This window comes from Mauremys mutica, chromosome 5, assembly GCF_020497125.1.
Source record: "Mauremys mutica isolate MM-2020 ecotype Southern chromosome 5, ASM2049712v1, whole genome shotgun sequence".
Classification (NCBI taxonomy): domain Eukaryota; kingdom Metazoa; phylum Chordata; order Testudines; family Geoemydidae; genus Mauremys; species Mauremys mutica.
In genome coordinates this window covers 11525917-11533246 of record NC_059076.1, presented here as the reverse complement: position 1 = coordinate 11533246, position 7330 = coordinate 11525917, and the positions used below count along the sequence as shown (strand labels likewise).

Here is a 7330-nt window from a genome sequence, read left to right as displayed (position 1 = left end):
CTTTGCCAATGTAGTGAGAAAATGCTTACAGAACTAGAACACAGCAGCTCTTGCTAATGTCAGTTGACATAGACGTCCTCCTCTCCTTTGTTTTGTTCCTGGCTCTGCCTTAATCTCCCCCATTTTACTGATCTGGTTTCTTTTTAAACCAGCTCCTGTTTCCAAAAACAGGGGCCTAAGGTGAAGCCGCTAAGGCCGGTTTTAGGCTCCTAAGGTGAAGCCGCTAAGGCCAGTTTTAGGCTCCTAAGAGGAAGCCGGTAAGCCAGTACTGCAGGGTAAGCTGTTCGAGCCGTTGTGCAAGCCATCTCCCATATCAGGCCGTTGCAGCACACCCTGGCTGTGTAAGGAGTGGCTGTGACTGCCCCTGAAAGGAAGTAAACAAAGCAGGTGTCTCATAACCCAGCAAGTCCTATGCAAATCCCCAAAGTCCTTGGGTAAGTCAATGTCCGCCTGCATACTGCAGCCTGGGCCAGCGCCTTGTCTCAGCGGGGCGACCTGGCCTGTGCTTTGGGCCTCTCTCTCTCTTTCTGGTAGGACGCCGCGGCTCAGCTGACCAGCACGACACGTGTGGGCAGCCATGTTCCCTCTGGCCCAGGGCCGGCGAGGTAATCAGCTATATGCTAGGACACCCTGCTACCTGCTGCTGACACGGCATCCACCTAGAGGGCTCATTTACATAACCCTGCCCTTACCTGGGGTGACTCCGCCTTCTTTTGTATATTATGCCAGGCCAGCTGCACAGGCCTATACGATTCCCTCTGACTGTACGGGGTGGCAGGTCAGGGTCCTTGTCGCTGCAGACCGTCTGCTCCTGCATAACCTCAGGGCCCAGGGTAGGGGGGATAAATTTGGCCAAAGTAGGTAACCTGATTTTCAGAAATGCTGCGTACCCAGAATCCTCAGCAGCAGCATTTTGAAAATCTCCACCCTTCGTCTCATGAGCCTGATTTTGTCACTTGTTTTCTCTATGATTTCATTCTTTGAGTGCTATTTACATTTTATTGTCTCACTTTCTGTATCTCATCTCCTCACCTCTTCTTTTTCTGTCTTGCATCTGCTTTGAATCTCTGCGTTGTCTCTCCTCTGCACGCCTTCTGCTTGTGTAGCCCATTGGGCAGCATGTTACCAGCTCCCTCTGGGCCTGATCTGCAGAGGACGTGAGGCTGTTACGGTCCCCATGCCACCCCCGCCTGGTTCTTTAGCTCAAGCTCTGGAGATTAAGGCTGAGTTCTAGTTCATTCCCTGCAGCGCTGGCCGTTACAATTGCATTCACCTACAATTCTCTTGCTTTTCTCCAGCTCCCTTTCCCCATCCTCTTCTTTTTGCTCTCCCTTCTCCTTCCTGCGCTTCAGCCCTTATGCATGCCCCAAAGACCCATTTTTCAAACCCAGTCCAAAATCCTGAGGTTGGTCTTGTGCGATAACAGTGGACAGGAATCACTGATACTTGCTGGAGGGGTCAGAGGGTAAAATCTGATTTGCAGCTCTGGCTGAAATGCTGAGGCCAGCTCTGCTCATTGCTAAATAACAAAAACCATTCATTATAACATGTGACAAAATAAATCAGTGACCTGGGCCTAACTGTTGCTGAGTGAATGTGACTGTTTCATGTAAGGAAGACTTTTACATTCTTGCATTTGGTGGTACTGAAGCCTAAAGCCAAACCACCAAATCCTCAGCTGGTGTAAATCAAAGTAGCTCCCTTGAGGTCACTATAGGCTTGGTGAGGATCTGGCCCAAGACCCTCTAGGATTCATTTGTATATTTGTGAGCCAGAATTCTAAGAGATGGGGACAACAGGGGAGACTTTCAGAGGCACAAAGGGCAGCTTGGTGGCCAATTTCCACTGACTTTCAAAGGGAGTTATTCATCTAACTGCCATTTGTCCTTTGTAATCGGATGAAATTTAATGGGCTGTCTTGTGCAGGAGCTCAGACTAGCTGATATGTGGTCCCTTCTGCTCTTAAACTCTACGAATCTATGAAAATCTCCTTGTAAGAGAGCTACGAAACAACCCTCCCCAAAACGCTTATTATGCCAGTTCTTGTCGTCCAGATTTTTAAGTAGTCTGCTTATCTACTTAGCAAGGGGGGGAGGAGGAGGCGGCATGTCATATTTGGAAATCATTTTGGTCTTATGAAGAGCGTAATGTAACCAGATGAAAAAAGTCTGTCTGCTGTATCATCCCAGAGACCAAGCCACCCTGGGCACCCACTCCGTTACTGAGTTGGCAAGTGGAAATATTTCAGCACGTGACACCACAAGTAGAGATGGGTCCAAACGACAATCCAGGCTCTGAACATCTCGGAGCCTGGCATTAGTCCCGATATGGATTCAGAGTTTGCAGGCTGGACATTTCCCTAGTTGCCATGCATTGCTCTGTCACAGCATAGTAACTCTAGGTTGGGAACAAGCATCAACCTCAGTAGACAAATTCTTCAGGAACAAAGGCCGTGATTTTAAAAACTCAGTATCTAAAGTTACTCCTTGATCCCTCCTTAAGCATTTAAATAAATGGCCTGATTTTCAAATCTTCTAAGAACCCAGCAGCTCCCACTGAAGTAAAGGGGAGCTGCTGGGTGTCAATACTTGTGAAAGTCAGACCACTTTATGTAGGATCTTGAATATAAGCTTATGAGGAAGACTGGTCAAAAACTTCCCACCAAACATTTTTTCAACAAAATATGTTTTTTGATTAATCAACCTTTTGTAGGGAAAAAAAATCTGTTTTTTTATGGAAAAAATATTTTCATCCAAAAACTGTTTTTGTTTTTTCCATTAAAAAAAATCAGGGGGAAAAAATCATTTTTAAGTTACCCAACACATGAAGAATTTCAAAGAAAACAATTTGATGATTTTTTTCTTTAAAGTTTTATTAGGGAGGGGCAGAGATTAATTTCCTGAACAACTCTACTTATAAGCCTAATTTTAGATCCTTATTTTTTAATATCTTGGCCAAAGTTCTTGTACCTATGTCGATGTAACTTATCAATAATTAAAACCGGGGAAGAAAAACAGAAAAATATCTGATAGAGAAATTGAATGTTCTCAGGCTAAACAGATGGTTTTTCAGAGTTTTCCAGGTGGTATCAGCAGTTCTTTAAACTTTTGCTGTAAGCGATAGAATTTCTTATACAATTCCCCTCTGTAAACTAAAATTTAAAAAAGGCTAAAATGCTAACTACATGCAAAAAAAAACCTTTTTAAAGGAATTTTAGTTGTGTTTATTACTTGTCAGCGAACAGTGAATTATTTGGCCAATAATGGACATATTCAGATGAATAAATAGCTACACAGACATTCTACCTAGCCCCTTTTGTCCTCCATTGTGGTCCAGCATTGATCTGACAATGCTGTAAGCCTGAACTGTTTCTTATCCTGAGACCTAAGAGGGCAGTGCCCTACATAATATATCAGTGAGCCAGCCAGTTCCACTGCCCAAAGGCAAGTGCTGTAGCTAATAATTACAGCCAGCCCCCTGCAATTAAGCAGATGAAGGAAAAATCTGCATTTTCTATCCCCAGCTCTGACCCATACTTGGCAAACTGGGTCAGGAGAGAGGTTTTGCATATGTTACTCTAAGCAATGAACACCCGTCTACCCCCCACCACACACGGGTGCACACAGACTCCCAACCCACCGTGCAATTTAAAGCTGTAATTCTATCCCTGCTCACCCGGAGTCTGCAATAATGCCGAAAAGACTCCCATTCCCACTAAAACACAGTGGAAATACCCTTTCTAAACTCACCCCCAACTGAATCATTTGCCACATGAATAACTATTCAAGGACCTAACAAACCAGGATTGTGGCAAAGACATACAGAAATGAGCAGTTGGCATAATTATGTATTTATTCTTCCCAGAGCAGTTGCACATAAGGACCACAAACGAGCATCAGGACCTCCCTCCCCCCACACCAGATGCACACCCCCTGCCCCGGCAAGCTTACAGTTTAGGAGACAACTCAAAATCGAAAAGGACCGATGCTAATTTTTGCTCAGGACTTTATCTAAAGGAAGAGCAAGAATACAGAATTAATGCCTGCAGTGATTTAAAGATTTCCTGGAACAAATAGTTAGGGGCTGTGCCTTCAAGAGGGGGCGTGAGTTGAAGGTGGCGTTAAGCCACCATTGCACCGTGCCTCAATTCTTGCATACAATGAGGGCAGCCAGGTGCTTCTAACCTATGGCCGCCCACACAGCCATCCTGGGTTGTCCTTGGGCCGCGGCAGGCGGGCGTGGCCAGGAACTGACAGAACAGCCTGTGCCACAGGGACTCATTGCTCCTGGCCTGCCCCCTGCAGGCGGGGTTGTGATGAGGCCGCGTAGTGCAGTCTACGGCCACCCTGTGCGGAGGCAATTCTCCCCGCCATTCGCATGCTATTGACAGCCGCTTTGCAGCCCCACAGAGGCCTGCAGCAGCAAAGAGAATCTCACCCTTTTTTATCCAGACTTTGCTAATGAATTCTGGAAGCTTAATCAATCAGTTCTCCCTGCCCACCCCTGGACATGTGCCCACCTCTTTGGCTTGAGGGGGTGGGGGACCTCGCCGCACTGCACTGATTTATAACAAGCTCTGAGGATGGGTTTCTCTGGCTTTCTAGAGAATTCCCTGGCTTGTCTGCCTTCACTGGAGCAGCATCCGCTTACATCTGCTTGACTGCCATATCTCAGCTCCAAGTGCGGCTGCGTGCTGCAAACCCTTGCTCTGTGCTTAATGTGGTCCTTCTGAAGCCTGGCCCCATGCCCACTAGGGAGGGCATTTCAAGGCATATCCCTATTAGCTTATTTTGATGTTTTTATCTTTCCGTGATTGGGAACCATTCTCTACAGCCAAAACAGACACGTCTCTGCAGGCGCCGAGTGAATTTTTAGCTGTCCTCTGAGGAGGAAGCTTCAATAAAACATTAGGCCACTACCAAAGCTGACAGGCTTGAGTGATGTAACATCTCATGCGGTTCGTGCATTTCTCTGTACGTTTACACTCGTGTGAACATTAGCTTGGCTGCCCTGTATTGCTTTAAGTGAAGGCTTGCACGCAAACATGGCCTCCCCGAAAGTTACCTCAGGCTAAAGCACTTCCATCATCGACCAAATGAAGCATTACACTAGGTCTCTGGTGGGTAACTCGGCCTGTGATTGGGCTGTGGCTCATGTTTTATTAATAGTGTGAGATTGTCCTTTTTATTTCCAGCCTCCCGCAGCAGGTGAGCTTGTCATATTCGCTAAGAAAGAACCAGAGTAGATTGCCAGGCACTTGCGTGGATTGTTTCCACGGTTCCTAATTTCTGTTGAGAGGCACGCAATATAAACAAAGTTTTGCTTAACTGCTGGAACATTTGTCAACGAGTTGAGACACCCAAACCTCCACTTTGGCGCTAGGAAAACATTGCAGAGGTTTTTTTTTTTTTTCCCCTCCGTTAACCCTGTGAGTGCTGACCTTAATTTCCTCTGGCGATAAAATAAACGAAAACCACAGGCTCACTGTGCAATGTAACTGGCTGACAGCAGATTCGCAGAGAGAATTCCTTTCCCCTTGGAGCAAGAAGGAGAGGGAGGTGGGGTGGGCAGGAACGCTGTCTGTCCCCTACTCCAGCTTACCCACCCCCTTCCAAAAGCTGAAATAACTAAAAGCTCCGGAGTCAATACGGGAGTGGAGAGAAATTAATCAAATTAAGTCCGTTTATTTTTATGTTCATATTGAAGTCTCATGGGATTCTTCACTTGACCAATTCCTCCATCAGTATGGACTAGGCAATCCCTTGCTGGAAGGAAGGAAGGAAGATTGATTGATGAAATGTTGCAAAGCTCCTGGGGTAATAACGCTACGTCTCCAAGCACAATAGCAGCACTCGGTAAGGTCTCTAGGCAAGAGAGCTCTAGCCTCAGTTTGAACAGCCTAAGTGGGCCCCATATATTGGTGCTGCAATATAAATGTCAAATTCTCAGCATCATTATCTCCCAGAAATTTGTCCGTTTGACCTTTACAAATATTTTTGCAGATTGCAAAGGGGGAAAAGTTACCGTTGGGTGGGTATGGCTGGTGGAGTGATCATCGCGCTGCGGCTGAGATAAGCTTGGTGCAACTTGGCTGGGGGAGAAGGGCAGGCAAAGTGGATGGGTACCACCTTTTTGCCCACCCCATCCTAGATTCTGTGGCTGGCCGGGAAGTGGGTTGACGCTTATGTAAACCAGACACGTCCTGTTCTGGGGACTGCAGGAAAAGGTGGCACGGAGCCATTCTGCAGGTTTTGTGCCACCTGGGGAGTCCTCCTGCGCAGAAAGGATTCCTGGGAGGCTGGCTTGCTGGTTTTCCTGCCCTTTTCCTTCGATGGAGCTAATGAAAAGGGGCCACAGTGGAACCCCAAATTGGAGCCTATAGTTATAGGGCAGTGAGGAACTGGCTGGATCCCTGGACTGTTCATTTCCAGACTTCTTAACAATTGGGTCATTTGAGGTTGTTGCTGGTGGAGGGTTTTTTTAATGTGTAGAATTTTTGTCTAGTGGTGTGGGATATCCACTGGACTCCATTGGAACACACTTTCCACCTTCACGCTTGTTTCAACAAAGTTTTTGTTTGAGGGAATTTCCCTGTGTTTTTATTCAACCAAGCTGATGTATGAGGGCAGCAGCAGGAGGAAGGGAACCCCTGCCCCACCAGGTCTCATGAGGACCCCCTCCAGCAGATGTTAGCAGGTCCATGGGAGATGTAGCCTTGTGAGAGAGTTACGTCAGGGTGCAATGTGGAAGTAGCTGACAATATGGGGAGGGGGAGAGGGCCCCTTTGACCACCTTGAAAACTTGAAGGACATGATTCTTCTCCCATTCAAGTCAATGACAAAATTCCCCTTTATTTCAATAGAGGAGGATTGGACCCTAAGTGCCTAAGAGACTTATATCCAGAAAATACAAAGTGCTGAAAGTTTTACATCTGGGTAAAGACTTATTCCTTTCCTGTCCCCCTCTATATCCCATCACCTTCTATGACTATCCTTTGGAATGTTTATAACTAGAATAAATGAATCGCCAGTAAATGTACAGTGGGAAATAATCATGTGATGACCCCATGAGGCTGGAGTGGTTAAGCTCAGAGAACTTCTCCACCTCTAACTTGCACAGTTCTGTTGTTCTGCTATGCCATGCTTAATGTCTGTCCAGTCCTGGAGATTCAGGACTGGTCAGTGAAGAAAAGGCCAGGCATAGAGAGGTAACATTGGGAATAAGCCATAGGGAGGGTCTTATTGAAACCATGGCACCTAAAGAGGTATGGAGTAAGGGGAGGATGAGGCGCCATCAAAGAAGAAGTGTTAGGAATGGCCAGCAAGGTAGA

General features: G+C 46.5%; 1 long non-coding RNA gene across 1 annotated transcript; it reads right to left on the bottom strand.

The window, feature by feature from the left end:
* Positions 1-239: 239 nt before the first annotated feature.
* Positions 240-4239, bottom strand: LOC123371543. The gene is made up of 4 exons (XR_006579833.1): positions 4185-4239; positions 3951-4010; positions 1033-1146; positions 240-364 (listed from the first exon to the last, which is right to left on the bottom strand). It is a non-coding gene; the product is annotated as an uncharacterized LOC123371543 (long non-coding RNA).
* Between the last annotated feature and the right edge of the window lie 3091 nt (positions 4240-7330).